An 11,292-nucleotide genomic window follows, 5' to 3' on the forward strand; every position below is an offset into this window, starting at 1 on the left:
AGCACTCTAAGAGGTCGCCAAGTGTATTCCAAGTGTATTCCTTAGTTGGACATTAAGCATAAAAGAACGAACGAATTCTGACCTGCAACACATCTACAATAGGCAACCAAAATAACTGAAAGTACATCTAGCAATGTACTGTCACACACAAATAGGATTTAATGTGATGTGATGAAGCCTAACACAAAACTAATGACCAAACTATGAACTCAGTAGATAGCTATATGAATGACCTAGCCTGGGAAAACCCAGACAACTTCCGGCAAATTTAGATTTGCTCTGCCAGTAGTCTGGCAAAGAGCTCATTCAAGCCCATTTCCATGGCCTCGAAATCGTGGCACCAATCAGAAACGTTGAGGCGGGCTTTACAAGATGACGATCGCTCTGATTGATTTTAAGTCTAGCTGTTACGATCTGCTCTGAGACTCAAAGGGGAGATCCAAATGCAGCTTTATTAAGAGGCAATCCAGACACGTAATACAATAAACAGACAATGGGTCAAAACACAGGTAGGCAGTCCAAACAAACAAAACAAAACAAAACAAGACAGGCAGGGGTCAGAGGCAAGAGAATAGTCCACAGAACAGGCAAGAAATCCAAAAACCAAGAAACAGGAAACCAGGGAAAACGCTCAGAGATGCAGTGTGACACAAACAAAACTTTGCAGTGAGTGAAGGGGTGAACCAGGCTTATATGGGGTGAACTAAACAAGATAATGAGATACAGATGAATGTGATAATGAGTGTTGATGGGTCTGGGCAGTGAGTTCTGAGAAATGTAGTTTGTGAGTGAACGTGAGAGTCTGGTGTGGAGTGCCCTCTGGTGGCTCTCAAGGGCACTCCAGCTGGTGACCGTTACACTAGCCTATCCAATTGCGCCCAGAGGCATTTGAGCTACGTCCGTTCCGTTGGTGAAGCGCACCAACTTTTAAATGCATTATTATATTCAAATTGCAAACACATGAGGACAGTCTCCATGAAAGACCCACTGGCAGATGAACGTGCTACTACATTTCTCTCTGAAACGGTAGGAAATTAAATTTAATTTAATAGAGGATTTTAACTGTGACAAGATGATTGACAGGGCAGTTTAAGTGACAGGGTGCACGCGACAGATCCGTCCGATAAAGATGACGAAGTAGTATGTCCCAAAGCTTGCCTACTTTTTTGCTACACATTCAAAAGTAAATACATTTTCTTCACAAAAAGAGTACATACTTTTATGGCGTAGTGTAACTTTGGGACACCGCATATGGCTTTGCACGATGCCGATCGCTCTGATTGGTTTTAGGAGTTTTAGGTCTATCCAATTGCCCCAGAGGCATTGAGCGACGTCCGTTGGTGACGCCCCTTTGGAAATGAGTTATTAAAGGAGTTTGCCAGACCATTACTCAGTTACTACTGAGAATGGTCTGATTTTAACCAGGCTATGAATGACCTAGTTGAACTGAAAAATAAAAGAGAAACCAAGATCTCTTAAAGGTCCCATTTTTCGTGTGTTTTTGAAGCTTTGATTGTGTTTACAGTGTGCAATATAACATGTGTTCATTTTTCGCGTGTAAAAAAACAGTATTTTTCACACAATTTACTTATCTGTATACCGCTGTTTTCACTGTCCTAAGAACGGGCTGATGACTTCCTTGTTCTATGAAGTCCCTCCTTCAGAAATACGTAACGAGTTCTGATTGTGCCTGTACGAAAGCCCAACAATGCCCCCTGGAGGTATCTTTATGTAAGTTACTTTGTTGGTGCTTGCACGGCATGGACAAATCTGGGCATGTCTGAACTAGTCAGAGGGCAGTCTATATACAGAGGTGGAGAGATTGACTTGCTTTCTTACACAAAGCGGACTTTCGCATGTTTGTTGTTCCCGTGAGTGATTGATTAAGAAGTAAGTTATCTGATTTACATTCTATGCTGTTCGAACTTTAATATTCTGTATATTCAGTTACTGTCATCTGCACAATGTACTAGTTCAACTATAATTATATTTCTGTGTGAATTGCATACTATCTAAATTCATGTAAAGTCATATTGAAACTAGTTTGATACTATTCAGTGGTTTATGTTCTGCAGTATAATTCAGATATGTAAGCAAATCATTTATGCTATATATTTAGATTCTAAATAACTGAATACACTTTACCAGAGTAATGATAACCTGATTTACTATTACTTCTGTTTTGTATAGTGACTATTCTTTATGCTATCGGTAATACTGTTTATACTAGCAAACTTGTATTTTGTTTTCTCTGTTCATTGTAGACCACACATATACCTATGGGCAAATGCCTGTAATACTTCATACATGCTGAAATAATCAAAATAAACCCCTTCTGCTGGGACACTCTCTCTCTTGCTCCAGTTTCTCTAACCGGAAACTCCCACCACCATTTCTACTAGTGCTTAACGAACCCTTTGAGCGTCCCATACGCTCGTATATGGTCCTTCGAGCCGGATGTACTTCAGTAGAAATGGATCCTGATACTGCCAGCACAGCAGATCCCGCGGTCAGACCCCGCACACAAAGAGAGCGACATCTCCCAGCCCATCTTGAAGATTATGAAGTCCAGCTTCCTGCACACCTGCACTCAGCTCCAACCCCAGCTGACGCCTCTTCACAGAGACACTCTAGACATTCATCTAAGTCCATTTCCTCTGGTACAGCCTCCAACACTACATCCAGATCACGCCACAGTACATCAAGTAGATCACCAAGACACGCTCTCTCTGACGTCCAAGCTGCATTGCTAGAAGAGAGATTAAAGGCTCTTGAACTAGAGGAACTACAACGCCAGATCGAAGAGGACACTACAGCAGATAAAGAATGTCAGAAACTTGATGACCAAGCTAGAGAAGCACTCAAAGCCAGAGAAGCCTTGGCTAAACAAATTGCGACACGACGGCGTCTCAAGAAAGTGCAAAATGAGCTTGAGGTTGCTAAGCTAGTCACCTCACTCCTTAAACAGGACACCCATGATGGTAGCAAATCTGGATCACAATCTAGCATCACTAGTAACTCGCATGAAGCACTACCTGAAGCAAGCCCACTTCAACAGAGAGCTGCTACTAGTGATATTTTCATAACATCTGACCAGCAAATGCAGGGACATTCCACGCCACAACCTGTCTTTATTACTTCTGAGGCATCAGTATTGCCTCCTCCAGCACCACATGTGTTACCAACCACAGCCTTAGCCACTGAAGCATCCTTCCGTGCCCCAGACTTTACTCCTGATGTGCGCCATCGTAACGTAGTTACATGGTCATTACCCCCTCTTGCAGCAGCTCAGCCCACTTCAGAGTCTAGAACTGCTCTCACTTTTCCTGCACCTATTTACCCAGCTGCAGTTACAGTGCAGCCAACCCCTCCTGTCACCACTGTAACCTACCATCAGATACCGGCTGTCAGTGTGCCTCCCTCAATAGCTTCACCTCTGAACCCTGTAACCTTAGGGGCTTCAGTACATCCTCAGCCATACCAAGTACTGTATCTTCACTCTCAAATGGCATTCCCAGCCACTCACCCAGTTCCATCTCATGCCCTTCCAGCTCAGACAACAATGTATATCCCTCAATCCCAGCCACCAGGAATAGAGATGTTAGCTGCTTCTGCCTATGGTGTCCCAAAACCTGTCATACCGACCTTTGAATCTGGACGTGAAAGTGACTTTGCACTGCTCAAAATGGCACTGGACAACCTAATGGACAACCAACAACACTTAAGTGAACAGTACAAGTATCAAGTGCTTTTAGGTCACTTAAAGCTTCCCAGTGCTCTCCAGCTTGCAAAGGCATACATGCACGATCCCCGGCCATACACAGCTGCATTACAAGCACTGCAAGATAAATATGGTCAACCACGCCAACTAGTCCAGTGTGAGCTAGGTGCCATACTAAATGCTCCTGCTCTAAAGTTTGGAGATGCTGAAGCTTTTGACGACTTCGCCTTATCTATCCATTCATTTGTAGGGATGCTCAGGACTTTAGAAGGCCCGAATGGCTATGAGTTAAGATGTGGATCTCATGTTGATCGCCTTCTGAGCAAAATGCCACCGTCATACCGTGACAGTTTTGTTGAGTACTGTTTTAGCCATGGCATTCTCCAGACTGGCACCGACCGCACCTACACCCTATCTGATTTCTCTGCATGGCTGCAGCTAAAGTCTCAGGCTAAGCGCATTTCAAACAGAGCAGCAGCGCTTTATCAAAGTGAGGTAACCAGGACACCTAAGAAGGATCCACGCACACCTTATCGTTCTAAGGACAGATCTACCTCAATCCTTTACTCCACTAACAGTACCTCATCTGTTCAAGGACAAGCAGGAATTAAGACACCCAAGTTTCAACCGTACTGTCCATATTGCAACAATAAGGACCATTTCCTGAACTCTTGCTCTAAATTTAAGCTACTAACCACAGAGCAAATACTGAAGTGGATAACGGATGGAAAGCGTTGTTGGAAATGTGGAAGGACACATGCTTCGGACAACTGCACTCTGAAGCGAGGGTGCAAGACCTGTAAAGAGCTGCACCTTACCATTCTTCATGAAGCAGTACTGCAAACACAAAAGAGTGTTCTTATGGTCAATGTTCCCCCTTCACAGGTATACTTAGATCGTCCAAACCGATCTCCAAAGGTGATGCTTAAGGTAGTTAAGCTCCTACTTCATAACGGAGATAAAGCCATGGAGACATATGCGGTGTTAGACGATGGCTCTGAGCGTAGCATTGTACTGCCACAAGCCGTGGAGCAGTTAAACCTCACCAAAGTGCCTGAGACTCTCACGTTACGTACAATACGTCAGGATGTACTTCAATTAAATGGAGCATCTGTTTCCCTCTCTGTGTCACCTCTAAACAGACCCACTAAGAAGTTCCAGATTAATCATGTCTTCACTGCAGCGAATCTGAGACTGTCGGAACATTCTTATCCAGTAGCTGCTCTTCAACGCAAATATGCCCATATCCGGTCCTTACCATTGCCACAGATTGAGCGAGCACAACCCTTGCTACTCATTGGGTCGGACATGCCTCACTTACTTGTACCAGTTCAACCCATACGAATGGGACCTCCTAATGCCCCAATAGCTGTTCACACCAGACTTGGCTGGACTCTTCAAGGCCCTGTGGGGTACAGCCAAACTGCTCCCTGTGATCAACAATGTCTGAACATCTCTATAGATTCTCAGAATGCTGAGTTACTCAAGAACGTTGAGCGTCTCTGGCAGATTGACACCCTGCCCTACATTAATGAAACAGCAGCTACTCGTTCTAAACAGGACCAGCATGCTCTAACAGTACTCCAAACATGCACTTCTAGGATAGAGGTGGACGGTATTCTACGATATGCCACTCCTTTGCTCAGACGACCAAATACTGTCGCCCTTAAAGCTCCAAAGGAAGCAGTGCTGGCAAGTCTTCGCAACACTGAAAGGAGACTCGCCAAAGACTCAAACCTCTCTGAAGCATACTGCACTGAGATGAACAAATTAGAGCAAGCTGGTTACGTGGCAGAAATCTCCACTCAGGAAGCTGAGAAGACCACTGAATCCTGGTACATTCCACACCATATGGTGAATCACAATGGCAAAAACAGGATTGTGTTTAACTGTTCTTTCTCGTATCAGGGTCAATCATTGAATGAGCTCCTCATTCCTGGTCCCATACTTGGTCCATCTTTACTTGGAGTTCTGCTTCGGTTCAGACAACACACCGTGGCTGTGAGCGGAGATGTGAAAGGAATGTTTCACCAAGTTCGCCTATTGCCAGATGACAAGGCAATCCTGCGCTTCCTCTGGAGAAACATGCAAAGGAGTGAGCAGCCAAAGATATATGAGTGGCAAGTCCTGCCTTTTGGCACAACGTGCAGTCCTTGTTGTGCCATATATGCACTGCAACAAATAGCCCATGACAACAGCGAAACTGATCCCATTCTCATAGAATCAGTTACCCAGTCATTCTATGTAGACAATTGTCTTCAAAGTATGGAATCAACGGAAAAGGCTAGAGCTCTTGTAGATGGCCTACGGCAATTGCTGCTTACTGGAGGGTTTGATCTCCGCCAATGGGCCAGCAACAAACCAGAAGTCATTGAACACCTTCCATCAGAAGCAAGGTCACAAAGCAGTGAGCTATGGTTATCCCAAAAGAGTCCAGATCTCTTAGAGGGCACACTTGGATTGCGATGGAATTGTCTCAGTGATTCCTTAGGATACAAGCCCCGCCAAGTGGAAAGTCTCAAACCAACCTTGAGAAATATTTACAAGGTATTGGCATCGCAGTATGACCCTCTCGGGTACCTGATTCCATTCACCACCCAAGCCAAGATACTCATTCAGGATCTGTGGAAAATTCATGTGGGATGGGATGACCTCATTGAGTCTGACAGTCTACGAAACAGATGGCAAACCTGGGTACAGGAACTACCTGATTTGGAGGAACAAGAGATTCCCAGATGCTACACTCCATTTCAAGTGCATGATGAAACATTCACCAGAGACCTACACATCTTCTGTGATGCCTCGGAGAGAGCATACGGCTCAGTATCATATATGCGCACAGAAGACAAAGATGGTCATGTACATATTTCATTCGTACTGGCCCGATCACGTGTTGCCCCCCGGAAACAAATGTCAATGCCACGACTTGAACTAAGTGCAGCACTTACTGGAGCACAAGTAGCTAAAGTCCTCCAAACAGAACTCACAGTAAACATCAGGCAAGTCATTCTCTGGTCAGATTCCACCACTGTCCTTCGCTGGCTGCTGGCTGACTCCTGCAGATATAAAGTCTTTGTAGGAACTCGAGTTGCTGCAATTCAGTCCCTCACAGATGTTAATTCCTGGAGGTATGTGGATTCTGGCAATAACCCAGCAGACGACATTACCCGTGGAAAGTCCTTAAAAGAGTTGACACAATCATACCGTTGGGCTAAGGGACCTGACTTCTTGTATCAACCAGAAACATCCTGGCCAACCATGCTAGTTGCTGACCCTGAACCAGATACTGAATTAAAGAAGTCAGCACTCTGTCTGCACCTATGCACTAGTCCTGATGTACAACTCCCAGACGCAAAGCAGTATAACACCTGGAAAGACTTGGTAAAGGCCACAGTGGCGTGCCTACACGGGGCGGCTCAATCTTCCACATTGCCAGCAGACGTAGCTGAACATTATGTTACTGCAGAAAGGCTCCTTTTCCAACAAGCCCAAAGAGACTCATTTCCAGAGGAGGTTAAGGCTCTATCATCAAACCGATCCTTACCATTCAATAGCCGGCTAGTGTCTCTGTCTCCTGAGTATGATAAAGATGCTTTGCTGATTAGGGTTGGAGGAAGACTGCGTCATGCTGAACATATAGACATGAATGCCCTGCATCCCATAGTTCTTGATCCTAGTCATCAAATAACTAAACTCCTTATTAAGGAATATGATGTCAATCTCCTTCATCCTGGGCCAGAAAGAGTCCTTGCAGAGCTGAGACGTCACTATTGGATTTTGAGAGGCAGAGCAGCCATCAAGAAACATCAACTAGGCTGTATGGAATGTCAAAAGTGGCGTGCCCAACCTAGCATCCCTATGATGGCAGATCTCCCACCAGCTCGTCTTAGGTTTTATAAGCCCCCCTTCTATTCCACTGGAATGGACTGTTTTGGTCCATTCACAGTAAAAATAGGACGACGAACTGAAAAGAGATGGGGAATAATGTATGACCTTCAAATGTATGACCACCCGATGCCTCCATCTGGATCTACTTGAGAGTCTTGACACTGATGCCTTCTTGATGTCTCTACGGAGATTTATAGCTAGAAGAGGCAAGCCTTTCGAGCTCTTCTCTGATAATGGCACCAACTTTGTTGGAGGGAACAGAGAGATTAAAGAGGCCTATGAAGCTATGGCACCTCGATTAAAGGAGCAATTAGCTGAACAGAAAATCTCTTGCAGATTTAATCCTCCCAGTGCTCCACATTTTGGTGGTATTTGGGAGAGAGAAGTAAAATCAGTGAAACAAGCCTTGAAAGTCATTCTAAAGGAACAGACAGTCCCTGAAACAGTCCTCCGCACTGTTCTGATTGAGGTGGAGGGAATCATGAATGCCAAGCCATTAGGCTACGTATCATCGGATATCGCAGACCCAGACCCAATCACACCCAGCATCCTGCTCATGGGTCGCCATGACTCCTGTCTCCCACAAGTAATGTATGACTCCAGCAATCTTTTGGGAACCAGGAGATGGAGGCATAGCCAAATACTTGCGGACCAATTCTGGGCTAGATTTATTAATCACTACCTGCCAAGTCTCCAGGAAAGACAAAAATGGAAAAGGGATACTGACAAGCTCAGGGTTGACCAAGTAGTACTCATCATTGACCCACAACTTCCACGAGCCCTCTGGCCAGTGGGCAAGGTGACCCGTACCTTCCCTGGACCTGATGGACGTATAAGGACAGTTGCAGTGCAGGTTCAAGATCGGACTTATGTTAGACCTGTAGCTCGGTTAATTCCACTTCCCAAACTCATTGATGACGACAACACCAATCCTGCCACGTAGGAAGGGCTTTCTACCAGGTTCAAATGTCGCAAGCAACATTTGGGGGCGGCTGTGTACGAAAGCCCAACAATGCCCCCTGGAGGTATCTTTATGTAAGTTACTTTGTTGGTGCTTGCACGGCATGGACAAATCTGGGCATGTCTGAACTAGTCAGAGGGCAGTCTATATACAGAGGTGGAGAGATTGACTTGCTTTCTTACACAAAGCGGACTTTCGCATGTTTGTTGTTCCCGTGAGTGATTGATTAAGAAGTAAGTTATCTGATTTACATTCTATGCTGTTCGAACTTTAATATTCTGTATATTCAGTTACTGTCATCTGCACAATGTACTAGTTCAACTATAATTATATTTCTGTGTGAATTGCATACTATCTAAATTCATGTAAAGTCATATTGAAACTAGTTTGATACTATTCAGTGGTTTATGTTCTGCAGTATAATTCAGATATGTAAGCAAATCATTTATGCTATATATTTAGATTCTAAATAACTGAATACACTTTACCAGAGTAATGATAACCTGATTTACTATTACTTCTGTTTTGTATAGTGACTATTCTTTATGCTATCGGTAATACTGTTTATACTAGCAAACTTATATTGTATTTTGTTTTCTCTGTTCATTGTAGACCACACATATACCTATGGGCAAATGCCTGTAATACTTCATACATGCTGAAATAATCAAAATAAACCCCTTCTGCTGGGACACTCTCTCTCTTGCTCCAGTTTCTCTAACCGGAAACTCCCACCACCATTTCTACTAGTGCTTAACGAACCCTTTGAGCGTCCCATACGCTCGTATAGTGCCAGCGGTTCCTGTGTTGTGATTCGACAGCAGCTTAGCGCACGTTGCCCGGAAAGGTCACGCCTCTTACCATAACGTGGAGATGCATGCGCTCAGTGTTATTGTAAACATGTCTTAAAGGGGGGGGTGAAATGCTCATTTTCACTCAATCTCCTGTTAATCTTGAGTACCTATAGAGTAGTATTGCATCCTTCATATCTCCAAAAAGTCTTTAGTTTTATTATATTTATAAAAGAAAGATAGGCTGTACCGAGTCTTTCTGGAAAAAAACGAGTGGCTGGAGGTGGGCCGTGTGGGCGAAGCTAAAGCTGTGCTAACGCGCCGAGCTAACAACACAGAGACATTTGAAGCAGTTTTACTCACCGCCCGGTTCCAACCATGGCCGCGAACCTTTATCATTGCGACTGCTCGATCCTTAAGCATTAGACGATCTGCAAATCCGTCGATCTGGGCTTTGTTTATAAAACAATCATCGTCGAAATGCAGGGAACAAACAGTCTTACACAACTCTGTTTATGCTCAGGAAAAACAAACTCCATCCACTGGTCCCTTAGCGCTGGGTTCTTTGGGAATCTGTGCAGGGTTGTCTTGCCCTGGCAACCAAAAACACACTTCTTTGGTGACATTGACTTCCCAAAAGCCGGGCAGGGCGCTTTGATGGCGAACTGCTTTCGCTCTCTTGCTCTGGTCGACGAGTGCGCGCGCGCCCGCGATCTTACCGAAGAAGTGCCCTTAGGACCCGTATAAGGAAATTCCGCTACATCTGACGTCACACAGACCCATACTCGAAAAAAACTTTCCGAAACTTGTGACAAACCGGAAGGACAATTTTTGGCACAGAAATACTCCTTCAAATGTACAATTTAATTTTTGAAACTTTGTCCATGTTTAGCATGGGAATCCAACTCTTTAACAGTGTAAAAAACTCAGTATGCATGAAATAGCATTTCACCCCCCCTTTAAATATTACCCTATCAATTTGAGCCGGAATCAGACCCGGAGAACATCTTCCTCTTCTCGGAGAAGAACATCTTCCTCTTCTCCGTGGGAGCGCAAGACCACGGCCCCTTTTTTTGTGTATTCCTGTGGGCGGAGGATAGTCAAAAAACTGTTCTAGTGACGTCATTAAAGAAGGAAGTAGAGGGATGTAGTCCAAACCGGCCGTTCGATGTAGGCGACTTCTGTTAAATAAAATATCTCGCTTGGCATTGAACTTTGAGCTTTATAATTTTACAGATATTATTTATACTCTAATAACAACATCACACACTAACTAAAGTTTGAAACATGGGATCACGAAGAACGGGACCTTTAACATTTAAGCATTTTTGCTGCCTTTTTTAATAATTCCGCCTATATTATACAGGGCTTTTTGAGGGTTTTTTTATGTATAAGGTGTCTTGGCACTCTGTTTTACACTTATAATTTGGAAGATCTACTGGCCTGTGCACAAATTAACGAAAGGAAGCTTATTCAGTGATCTTAAAAGGCCATTACCCTGAAAGTTTTACTTGAGAGGAAAAAAAACAAAAAACGTTTTTCATGAATATTGTTTTTTAAGTGATTTGACACTAAATTTCAATATTTCAGCTGGGCTCCTAGGCTGAAATCATTTAGGAGGTCCTAAAGAAGCTTCATGTAAAATTTGGTGCTTTTATCACCTCGGTAACGGTATTATTTAATATGTGCACTACCCAACTGGACTACTTATAAAAATGATATATTTAACGATATCTTTAGCATTTCTCATCCAAACAAGGTCAAACTTGGCACTGCACTTACTCGTGACCGTAGCGAGACACCTGTCAAGTTTGAAATCCATCGGACTAACGGTTCGAGAGATATGTGGTTAACAGACACACAGACAGACAGACACACACACACACAGACAGACAGACGTTTCTGTAATTTATAGAGAGATTTTTATTTAA

This window comes from Squalius cephalus (assembly GCF_949319135.1).
Source record: "Squalius cephalus genome assembly, chromosome: 4".
NCBI classification, from domain to species: domain Eukaryota; kingdom Metazoa; phylum Chordata; class Actinopteri; order Cypriniformes; family Leuciscidae; genus Squalius; species Squalius cephalus.